This window comes from Vicia villosa, unplaced genomic scaffold (genome assembly GCF_029867415.1).
Source record: "Vicia villosa cultivar HV-30 ecotype Madison, WI unplaced genomic scaffold, Vvil1.0 ctg.000441F_1_1, whole genome shotgun sequence".
In the NCBI taxonomy this organism is placed as follows: domain Eukaryota; kingdom Viridiplantae; phylum Streptophyta; class Magnoliopsida; order Fabales; family Fabaceae; genus Vicia; species Vicia villosa.
In genome coordinates, this window is record NW_026705209.1 from 274,462 (window position 1) to 287,204 (window position 12,743).

The 12,743-nt window shown below is 28.7% G+C and overlaps 1 long non-coding RNA gene across 4 annotated transcripts; it reads right to left on the minus strand.

Moving 5' to 3' along the window:
* Positions 1 to 1,375: 1,375 nt before the first annotated feature.
* LOC131628275 (uncharacterized) lies at positions 1,376 to 5,828 on the minus strand. Of its 4 annotated transcripts, XR_009291721.1 has the most exons (7): positions 5,571 to 5,827; positions 5,075 to 5,264; positions 4,891 to 4,964; positions 4,532 to 4,777; positions 4,331 to 4,440; positions 2,846 to 2,987; positions 1,376 to 2,043 (listed from the first exon to the last, which is right to left on the minus strand). It is a non-coding gene; the product is annotated as an uncharacterized LOC131628275 (long non-coding RNA). The 4 variants fall into 4 exon arrangements; XR_009291720.1 differs by having other exon boundaries at positions 4,891 to 5,299; positions 5,571 to 5,828; XR_009291719.1 differs by having other exon boundaries at positions 4,331 to 4,415; positions 4,891 to 5,264.
* Between the last annotated feature and the right edge of the window lie 6,915 nt (positions 5,829 to 12,743).

Below are 12,743 nucleotides of genomic sequence, written 5' to 3' on the forward strand. Positions count from 1 at the left end.
ATATATATATATATATATATATATATATATATATATATATATATATATATATATATATATATATATATATATATATATTCAATAGTGTTACATGATTCGAGAATCTTAATGTAATATGAATTTGACAACATTTTAAATTAGTGTGTAGTTTGTTTTGGACACGTATTTCATACAAGCATTGCTTTTGTGACATATTTGATTGTGCGGGTCTAAAACCTTGCCCGCCCCGCAAAAAAGTGAGGGCGGGGCGGGGAAAGCCCGCGGGCATTAAACCTTTTAGGCCTAAAATTAATGAAATTGTATGAAAAAACTAATGTCCGCAAAAGCCCGCAAAAAACCGGGGCGGGGCGGGCACATTAAAGGGAGTGGGCCTAAAACCTTGCCCCGCATAAAAATGTGGGCAAAACAGGCTTTTCCCGCGGGCCGGACCCGTTTTGTCACCCCTACTTTTGTCACACAAGTTAGACCGTACAATCGTCCAATTTTCTAAAAACATTGAGCAGTAAGCACACATCATGATGCTGAACTTTGTGTATAACTGGATTATTAGAAAAAGTTTAGCAAATATGTCAACATCACATGATAGTGTTTTATGCATGAAAATACATAGAAAAGCACGAAGTAGTAGTTATGGTGGAAACAGATATAAAGTCTTACTCATGAAATGGTATGAAATACTTCTTTGAAATCTACATTAGTTGTAGTTTTCAAATAATGTTTATCCTATTCATGAATCAATGTTTTGAGACCATCTTTGATTTTCACTCTAGACGCTGCAACATAAAGTTGGTCATGGCTAAAAACATCTTTCGCCAAGTATAGTCCAACAAAGTCTAATGATTAACCTTGTGATTTCTTAATAATCATAGCAAATGAGACAACAATGAAAAATTATCTCCTTACCAATTTGAATGGCCAAGGTGATTCTGAAGGAGACATGGACATCCGCGAAATGTAAATGATATTCCCAATATTTTTTCTAAAAATAATTTTTGCCTCGATCACGTGATTTGCAAGTCTGGTGACACTAGTACAAAAAGGTTAATTTTTAATAAAAACGGGTGTAAATAAATTCTACGCTACAACATTTTTAATAAAAATCAGATGTAAATATGTTCTACGTTACATCCTATTTTATTAAAAATCGGGTGTAAATATGTTCTTATTTACACCCTATTTTAATAAAAATCGGGTGTAAATGCATTCTACATTACACCTTATTTTAATAAAAATCGGGTGTAAATACGTTCTTAGTTACACCCTATTTAATAAAAATCGGGTGTAAATACGTTATTAATTACACCATTTTTAAATATAATTTACACCCTTCATGAATGAACAAATTATATTATATTTAATTACATTTACACCCTATTTCATATGCTATATTACACCTTATTTTAATTATCACATTTCTTCATATTTTGATGTATAAAGAAGTCATATGAAATCATAATATTTCATATGCTTTAACTAGAAACAAACAACTGGACATTGAAGAAATCCACACAAATATTCAGGTTATCATGAGTTAAGCTAGATCAAGTCAACCAAAAAACTCAATCCATTCCAGCTGATTAACAAAATTACATCATTCAATAATAAAAAATCCAGAGACAATTTAATTTGATTTCCTTCATCCCTTTTGAATTTCATAGTAGATAAAAATACACAAATTTTTATCTGAGTCCTTACAGAGTCAAATATTTTCTTGTTCACAACTATTTATAGGCCACAGCCGAGAGCCGAGTGTGAGCCTGCTAGAAAGAAGGTGGTAGTTTTATTAATACAAAATGACATATGCTATTGGTCAGCACACAAAATGACATATGCTATTAGTCTGCACACAAATTCTTGGGTAGAAAAACAATTCACCGTTCACATTTGGAAATCAATTCACAAGTGACCAAATGAAGTATTGGCTTCAGCTGTCGCATTCTTCTGGTTTGATGAAGGAGAATTAGCTGGAAATGCAGGCTCTGAAACATCACCAATATCCAGTGAGTCTGGAAGATTTCCAGAAGAGTCAACAGCATCATCAAACTGTAAGATGAAAACAAGTTATCAAAAACTGGATTAAATTTGCAACTTAATGTGCAACACAATTGATTCATTAACATGATTACGAGTATGGCCACCAAAAGTATTATTTCCCAAGGATGTTCAACACAATTAAACTAAAAGATGGATCTAGCAAGCAATTCATTATATCTAAAAACTGATTGCCTAACATTAATTAGCAAAGTGTTTAGACAATCTCATAGCATATGACTCCTATTTTCATATTAGCAAAGTGTTTAGACAATCTCATAGCATATGACTCCTATTTTCATCTGCATATGTAACACGACAATATACTATTCATTTCATTTTGAGATTGTGCAACCACTTGTATTTCATGTATATGACATTGACACAAAATATCATGGTGTTCCCACCAAGACACTAAAACTGAATGAACCTTTTCATTCAAACTTTGATGAGATAGAACTTTTCATGATTTTGAAAATTATTTAATATAAGTGCTTGACTAATGAAATTTCTTTATAGAACATTCTTTTTCATGGTTTGGAGAATTATTTTAAAATAAATGTTTGACCCCACATTTAATCTCATATGGTAAATTCTTATATGTTTCTATGTTAATAAATCAGTCTCTTCTAGTGAGATCACTCCTCCTTTAATTCTGTAACACAAAATATGGATACATATAAAGTTACGTTGGTGTCTCTTCTGTTTGTGTGTGTATAACGGAACATATAGTGACCAAACCAAGCAAGAGTTTAACATTAAGGCTTCAAAACAAAAGCGAGAAGATTAGTCAAAGAAATCAAGGAGCGATTACCATTCATGCTGGGGAGACAGTTGCTGCTAGGAGTGTTGTTGCCATTATTTTTCATTGTTCTCACTTGGATAACAAAGACAGATTTTCTAAAAGTTTAGAAAATCGCTCCTTGATTATTGTAGTCCATCTCCTACATTCAAGCCTGTATTCAATTTGAATTTGTAAGATATTTAATTCTGAAAGATCATGTATAAAACTAATTGGTTAAAGATCTTATTTTCTCAAAAATCAGTAAACAATTTTTTAAGGAATTCAGTAGTTGAAAAGTAAGAAATTGAGTAAGAATAAGAGAGGGGACACTGAATAAAAATGGATTCTGCTATTTTTGAATCAATTAACAGACTAATTTGCATCAGTTAATCACATGTAAGTTAATCGCTAGGCAAATAACAAACAAACTTTTGCTCCAACAAGCACCTATACTTTAAGCCAGTAGTTTAAAGAACAAACCCATGCTTACTCAAAGCATATAATAACAATCTCAGCAAGCAACATACACATATCATGTAAAGGCGTTCAATCTTCTCTATTACAGCACTGAAAAGATGTGGCTTAGCTTCACCATTTTCCTCAACCTCAACAGGTTGTCCCTAAGAAAGATGAGCATAGACTTTGTAATAATAGTGAAACATTACACCGCACATAAAGCTCATGTGAGATACTGGCTACTAAACCTTACATTACATGTTTCTCAAATATTTAAGACTCTAAAATCACACTCACAGATGGTCAAGTTGTATCACAGAAAATGTTCAATTATCAAGTTCTCAATGCTCACAGATGCAAATGTGCCTTGAAGAACATATTTTAATACTCTTACCAGATCATGTTACATCTATGCAACAAGAATAACACAAAAATAACAACATCTATTAAGTTAAACAAATAATTAAAAAATAAACACCGATCAAAACAATAAAAGTAGGTCAAAACCCTCAAACTCAAAACTCAATCCAAAAACCACACTCCACTCCAATGCAAAACATCGCAACAGCAAAAACCTTCAGCTATAGATGCAAATCAACAATGCACACGGAAATCAAATCCAGAAGGAACAGTAAAATCATAAAAACCTCACCGGAACAGCTCTCTTAAATAATGCAGCTCAAAGAAATTATTACATACATCAAATCATAAAAAAGTGGAGGTAGGGTCAGGGTACCACTGTTAAAGCTATTACTGCTGGTGCCATTTCCCCTTTCCATTTCGCCAACCCCTACCCTACCTTGAAAGAACCGATCCCACCCATTATGTAGAACAGTATAATAATATTAACATTTGTAGTTATATTAAAATAAAGGGAAGAACAATGGCAGAACCAAGAATCCCGAAAATAATAAATAATATCAAATCGAAGAACATGAATCGAGATCTACAATCTACAGATTGTATCCAAAACATGCAAAATGAAATGCCATTGATACGATCTTAAGTGAATTACGAAAAACAAATGAAAGAAGAAGGTGACAGAATGAGATTACATACCATTAGAGAAACTTCTGTGAAAGACAGAGATCCTGAGGTATGATGCAGCTCTTGAAGCCCATAACTGCCGGCAAGCCATCTTTCTCTGTGATGTGAATAACGAGAGAGGTCTATCAATGAATAATTTTAAAGTTAATTTAGCTCTTAGTAATAAAACAGATGGAGGAGAAATAAGCTTGAGTATTGAGAAGAAGTTAATACCTGTTACTATAGAGAACGGATCCAAAATTAAAAGCATTTCACAAATGAAGGGATTCCTTAGTAAGAATGGCAACAAGTTATGTCCTGGTTAGAAGACCTTAAATTGGTCGATTTGCCAAAAGTTAATGCAGATACGGTTGGATTCCGAACATCTTGTGAGCCTTCAACATCTTCATAAAATACACATTCGCAATTGTCCAAGCTTTTCCCGTTATTGCCTTTGTTCTTGAGGCTTCCTTTGAGAACCTGTTATGTAAAAAAAGAAGAGAACATTGAGGTCATGGCAAGAACATTAGGTTCCAAAGAGCTTGTTTCTGCAATTGAAAATGGATGCTTGAAGATGGAAAAAGTCCATGTACCTGCAGATGCAAAGGAACTTATCTCTGCGATTGAGAGCACATGCCAAAAGACCAGCACCAGACCACATGAAAACCTGCAGAAACAGAAAAACATGATTCAATTGTGACTTAATAATCCACCTCATCAGTACAACGGTACACACTTTGAAAATTCCCTGAAAAGTAGGAGTTTCATCCAACTCACTCCTCATGAGCTCAAGTTGTGAACCTAACCACTCAGTTCATTCCCACTCCCTAACTTTTCTCTAGCTTCACACGTACAAGTTAGGGTTCCTTTCACTGTATAATTGACCAGACAACACAGAGAACATGGAGATTTTTTCATCTGCAGCAAATAACCCATTTCACACCATTGCACAACCGAGATTCACACCCTGCAAAACCCACAACAATAACCCTTATTCTCACCCTGCAGAAAACCGCAAAACACCACGAAATCACACTACAAGACAACCCAAAATCTGACTATGTAAAAATGATCCCTAAGACTCAAGAAAAGCTCACTCAAAACAATTTCACTTCCTGAATACTATTAATGCTTAAATTTACTAAAATAATCATAAACAACACAAGACATTCAAACAATAGGAACTAATTTCTGAACCAACATTCCATTTTCAGGAGTATAAAACCCTAATTCTTCAGCTACCAATGCATGTACTCAAAGTATAAAACCCTACCTTCGCTTTACCAATGCGATGTCGTCCTGTGAAATGAGCGATGGTGAACATTCTTCAGCTTCGTTGTCGTCACTGCGATGGTGAAAAGGGTTTGGTGAAATGCGATGAAACTGAGTTTGGATTCTCTGTGAGAAGAACTCAGAAATTCGTTGAAAATTCTGATGCGGCTTTCTTCTTCGATTCCGTTTTCGGTGAAATTTGTTGAAAACTGGGGTTTAGAACGAGAGTTTCTGAAAACTGGGATTAGAATGAAATTAGATTATTATATTCAATTTATTAGACCATTAATATTCATAACAATGTTTAAATTATCTTATAAATTTAAATTTAGATCCATTAATATTTACTCATTAATTTGTTAATAATATTTAAATTATTGGTTAATATGTCACGTAGATTACATATTTTGAGCTATAAAATTAAATAAAAATTTGTAATTTATATAAATTTATAACTTTTTTTAATTAAAGGGAGTAATTGAGATTTGATTATAATAATATTTTTAATTTAAACCCGTTTTTAGAAAATAGGGTGTATATTGTCATATGATAATACTTAAAATGATACTTTTATTTACAAAATTGTCACCGCGCTTCTCATTTACAGTCGTTTTTAGTATAATGGGTGTAAATTTAAAAATTATATTAATCTTTTTGCACTAGTGTGACAGTGAGTCTTATACGATTGCATAATCCTTTAGATTGATCTAAATTACGCAACAACATAATAGTTGTGCCAATTTTCAACCTGATGGAATTATTTGGCAACCCTGATGTTTTAAGAGAATTCAAGAATTTAGGAGTTAAGTGTTCCGATACATCAAAGTCAGTAGATTCGAACCTGTCAATTGAATCACTACTTAGATATTCCTTTTCTATCCCTTCAATGAAAAATCAATAATTAGTATGACATTCCAAAAATATACAAATAAATCACTGATTGATTTGATATATTAATAGTGAAACTAACTACCTGGAATCAATTTTATGATATAGTCATTGATATCATCAACCACTTCAATAGTTGATGCCAATATTGCTCTACTTTGAAAATAGTTTGATTCTTTGTAGTTATCAACTAGTAAGAGACCCGTGCTGCCGCACGGGTATTCGTCTATTTTATGTAGTACATTTTGAATAATATGAAAATTAATATTAAATGTCACTATGAGTAATTTTATTAATTATTATATAAATTAATTAGACATGAAAAAATATAAATTTTGATAGAATATCAACTTCATAATATTATAAGAATTGTAAATGAAAAATTTAAAATATAAATAAAAAATATGAAATTATTTACTTAATTGTAAGTTGAACAATAATCATAAAGATTTATGTGTATTTAAAAATAATAATGTTGTTTTTAAATAAAGATAATAATTTGATAATGACCCGTAACATAAAAAATTAATTGTGTAAATGACTATATATATATATATATAGTATTAATTGTGTAAATAACTATATAGTAAATTGACAATTTTTATTATATTGAAGTTAAAAAAAAAAGATTAATTAGTGATGTGAGATAAATAAAATAATATCAATTTGATATTGTGTAGATAATGACCCGTAATATAAATAAATTTTTAATTTTATCAAAACTCAAAAATAAAGTTGAGAGGGACTATCATAAACCCAAAAGGTTCAACAATGCAAAAGCAATAGTCACATTTTAGTTCCCAATGTGTCAAAGTGTCAAACACCTGAAAGCCCATAAAAAAGCCACAAAATTAATGAGAGTGTATTTGAAAAAGGACATGTAAAGAAAATTATGAAAGAAAAGTAAGATGCATAGATCAAAGATTGAATTCTCACAATGCCCTTGGCCAACTCTTCTAAGCTGAGCAACATACTCTGATATTTTTTTATGGCTTTAACCTATGAAAGGAAAAATAATAACTATAGAGCAGAATTTGGATGGATTAAACTTCCTTGTAGTCTTTTTCCAATTTACTAATGTTAGATTTGTATAAATTATAGTTATCTGGCTATTGTGATTTTTTATGTCCAATTTTTTTTTTTGCTTTCTACACTATTTCATTAATTTTTTTACATTATATTATATAAAAAGTGGTGGATGAATATTTATATAAAGAACATTAATAAAATTGAAAGCTGAAACTTTATATAATTAACAACAATATAATAAAGAACATTTTTATAATTGAAAGCTGGAACTTTATACAATTGATAGAAATATAATTGAAAACTACAACTTTATTCAGTGTTGATGAATGAAAAGAAATATAAGTTTGAATGGCATTACAATGTTATGGATGAAATTATGTATTCACATACACTAAGTTACATTTGTTTCCATAAGCCTTTGATTACCTGCATCATACAATAAACACATACATAAATCAATATTCAAAGATCAGTTAGCACTTAGAAAGCTCAAAAAAGAAAGTTTCCAACAATTTTACAATAAATGTTAAAAAAAAAATTCCATTAAAGTACATTAAACTGAATTAATAGCAAAGATATTATAGATGTAAATGGTTTTTTCTTCATTAAAACGCATAAATTGAATTACTAACAAATACTTTAGAGATAAAATATTTAATTTATGAGAAATGGTAATTTGAATTTAAAAAATACAAATTAAACGTTAAATGTATAAAATATTTAAAAAACAAATGAATACAATGTATTTATTTTAATTAAAGTTAAATTATAGAGAAATATAAAGTTAAACTATAGAGAAATACAAAAACATCCACTCTAGATAAATCCACTCTAGATAAGAGATTGTTTAATTTCAAAATAAATAGTAAAATAGAGATGAAAAAAATTCAACTTTGAATTTAATAATTCATTGTGTCACACAAATTTAGTAATTAATTATATCACACCAAATTATTAAACTTCAAACATTTTTGTCATCTTAAAGTACATTAAATTCAATTACTAACAAAGCTTTTAAAATAGATAAATTACTAACATTCAAATTGAATTATAAACATTCAAAATATATATTGTTTCCAAATGGAGGGAAATAAATAGAGAACATGTAATAATTTGTATTTGCTAAACTTGAGGTAAATTTATACACCAGACATTGCAGCAGAATCATCTTTTCATTGTTTTTTAATAATCCACTCAAATTTGACCCATTTGTTTGACCTGTAAATAGGACATGAGTTGAGTTAGTAAACATATCACAGTAAAGTCACTGATATGTGGTTTGAAATCAGTATTAACTGTCATATTATTTTATTTTAATATGATTATTTTTACCATTTTTAGAAAGTTCTTCACATAAAATGCAATTGGTCCTAAAACAAAAAAAAAAATGATATTAAAATTCAGGAATTCAAAATTCAAATTCAAAAGCTAGAAACATAAGAAACATCTAATATTTGAGCAAGAAACATCTAATATTAAATGAGCAAGAAAAATAATTGCAAAAATATTAACTTTATCATTCACAAAGTCACTTTTTATTAAAAGTAAAAATAAATAATAAAAATGAAAAGCCTTTATGAAAATATCTGAACCCAAATCTAATATTTCTACATTAATGTTCATCACTTTTAAATGTACATCACCTGAATAGTTGTCTTATGCTACTATCTTTTCTTGCAATCATATTCATGAATTCATTGGGTCCTTCCTAAATGCAGATCTGTAACAGATGAAATTGAATAAATAGAGAAAGAGAGAAAGATTAGAAATTTAATTTAAAACTATCGATTACATGTGAAATTGGCAAGAAAAATAATGAAAATTAATTAAAATCTATAAATCCAAATCCAATGTTTCTACATTAAACCTATATATTATTTAGCAGCAAACACTCTTTTATAATCAGTGAGAAACATACCCTTAGTAACATATCAACCAACATTCACAAATCAACCTGAAATAGACTAAGGAGTAATAAAGAAACTGCCAATCTTAAACCCCAGAAATTCAACAGAACTACAAAGATTAAAACAGAGAAAAAAAGAGAAAAAGCTGAAAACTTTTTGTTATTAATAAATCAAATTTGAAATTCAAGACATACCCATTAAAGTTTAGAAACAGTATAAAACGATACAACAACAAAAAACAGATTAGGTTCTATAGAATAGTTTTTATCCATTATTGCTTGCAATCTTACAATTATAAAATACTCTTTTTCTTAGTAACAATAACCTTAAAAATATGTTTTTTTTTAATACCAGAATAATACAATGATAGTGATAAAGAGTAGAATAATGAGAGTGATTGAAAGAGAATGAAAACTCACCGTGAGTATTGTAGTTTGAAGAGGAGTTTGCTTATTATGTATGACCTTGGCTGCGACAACCTACATATATCACGGAACAACAACACAACAACAACATCAACAAAAAAACTAATCAAAATTTCAAAAAAAAAAAGTTCAATGAAACATTTCCCTCTTTCAGATCTAACCAAAAAAAATTTCCTGTAACTTATAAAAAATTTCAGATCTACTTATTTTGAAGCTTTTGTGTATAATATTCCTATGGTACAACTAAAATCTTAAGCTTTAATGTTTCAAATTCCAAAAGGAGAAAAATCAATGAAACATTTACCTTTATTAATCATGGGTCTTTGAAATGTTCATGTTGAACCCTAACATTTTTCAGATCCGCTTCATGTGCTTCTTCTTCAGATGAAAATTTATCAACATCTTCAGATGAATCTTCTTCTTCTTCGGACTTTTGGGTTGAGGAGTTTGGAAGACAGGGTGGAGGGTGGTTCGTCAAAAGGAGAAAAAGATATCACAATGGAGAGAAAGGGGGAGACGGCGATCTAGGGTTTGGGGGTTTGGGGAAAAGAGAAGAGAACATGATGGAGAGAAAGGAAATGAAAAGTTATCTGCAAAAGAGAGAATGAGAGACAAGGAGATAGAAGAGTGAGATGAGTGAGGTATGTTGCTTGCAAACTTTAGCCTTTTTCTTGGAGAGAAACGAAAGTGAATAAAAAGTAAACAGAAAGTACAACATATCATTAAAATGACCAATGAAAACACAACAATTGGCATGGAGTAATTTTTATTTTGTTAATTACTTGAATAACCTTTAGAAAGGGAAAAAATATTTGCTTGTAAGGGCAGAAAGGTCAGTTTGGGCAACACTTTATTAATGGGTAGATAGTTGAGTTGATTAGATATGTACATGTACATGATACAATTGCTTGAAGAGGGTCCGTAAAATTGAAAATCAATTTTATCAATGTTACCTTTGTAGTTATCAATTTTATCCTTTTGTAATGAGTGTTTTAAATTAATGCAAATGAACAACCACGTGTTAATGCAAATGAATGGCCACGTGAATTTAAATTTATGAGTTTTATTTTTGTAGTGTGTGTCTACTATCTAACATATGTTAAAAGATTAACCAAACTTCCTAAATTGCCCTTTCCTCAAAAATAATTTACACTATAAAATGGATATTTTGGTAACTAACAAAATAACTCTTCACTTTTTTATCTTTTGCACCAAGTGTTCTACTCTCATTGGTCCACTAACTTTCTACAACATAATACACTACCTCATTTTCTCTCTCCTTATAAAGTACAATTTCAATTGAAAATATAATATAATTGCATATTTATGATTATTATTCATTTATAATAGAATCATCCATTTTAAATTTACATGTTTTTAAATATATTTTATACAATATTAAATAAATTTACATTACGGGTCACTATCAACATAATACGTATTTTATTTATCTACTCTACTATCTAACATATATTAAAGGATTAACCAAACTTCCTAAATTGCCCTTTCCTCAAAAATAATTTACACTATAAAATGGATATTTTGGTAACTAACAAAATAACTCCTCACTTTTTTATCTTTTGCACCAAGTGTTCTACTCTCATTGGTCCACTAACTTTCTACAACATAATACACTACCTCATTTTCTCTCTCCTTATAAAGTACAATTTCAATTGAAAATATAATATAATTGCATATTTATGATTATTATTCATTTATAATAGAATCATCCATTTTAAATTTACATGTTTTTAAATATATTTTATACAATATTAAATAAATTTACATTACGGGTCACTATCAACATAATACGTATTTTATTTATTTTTTCAAATGTTAAAATTCTTTTTATTCTTTTTCTGTCTCATGAATCAATTTTTTTCTTTGCTTAATTATTTAATAATTAAGTAATTCATTTTAAATTTATTTGTATAATGTATTTTTTTAATTTTAAAAACATAATACACTACCTCATTCTCTTTCTCTTTATCAAGTACAATTTCACTTGAAAATATAATATAGTTGCATATTTATGATTATTATTCATTTACAATTGAATCATTCATTTTAAATTTACATGTTTTTAAATATATTTGATACAATATTAAATAAATTTACATGATATTATGTTGTAGTTTACGGGTCACTCTCAACATAATACATATTTTATTTATTTTTTCAAATGTTAAAATTCTTTTTATTCTCTTTCCGTCTCATGGATCAATTTTTTTCTTTGTAGAATTATTTAATAATTAAGTAATTCATTTTAGATTTATTTGTATAATGTATTTTTTTTAATTTTAATAACATGAAAAATGTATTTATCTCACGGGTCACTAACAAGACAATATTTATTTTAGTTTAATCAATCATTATTTTAATTCAAGAGACAAAATCTTTATTTTTAAATATTAATTTTTTCTCCATCTCATAATTATACTTTTTTCTTCTTCTTTGTGTATGATTATTTAATATAGTTAAATCTATAAGATTATTGTTCATTTTAAAATAAGTAAATAATTTTGAATTTTGCATTTATATCTAAAATTTTACATTTGTATTTGATACTATATAAGTGACATTACATTAAGACTCATTCCTATGTTATTTTTTTTATTTCATGATTATTATTTGAAGATTCTAAATTACTACATATTTTTTTAGTTATCTACACAATATCATAATTAAATTACCCATCCTCAAAATATATGTTGTTGGAATTGCAAAGCATTGTGAAATTGACTATGAAAATCTTATTAATAAAACTTTTTTCTAATGGTTAATTTCCATTATATATATAATTTTGTCAAACTTTTTAATTTCACATTTTTTTTATCATTCAAAAAATACTACACCATAAATAATGCACCCGTGCGACAACACGGGTCTCTGACTAGTTTTAATTTAAAAACAAAAAATTATTTC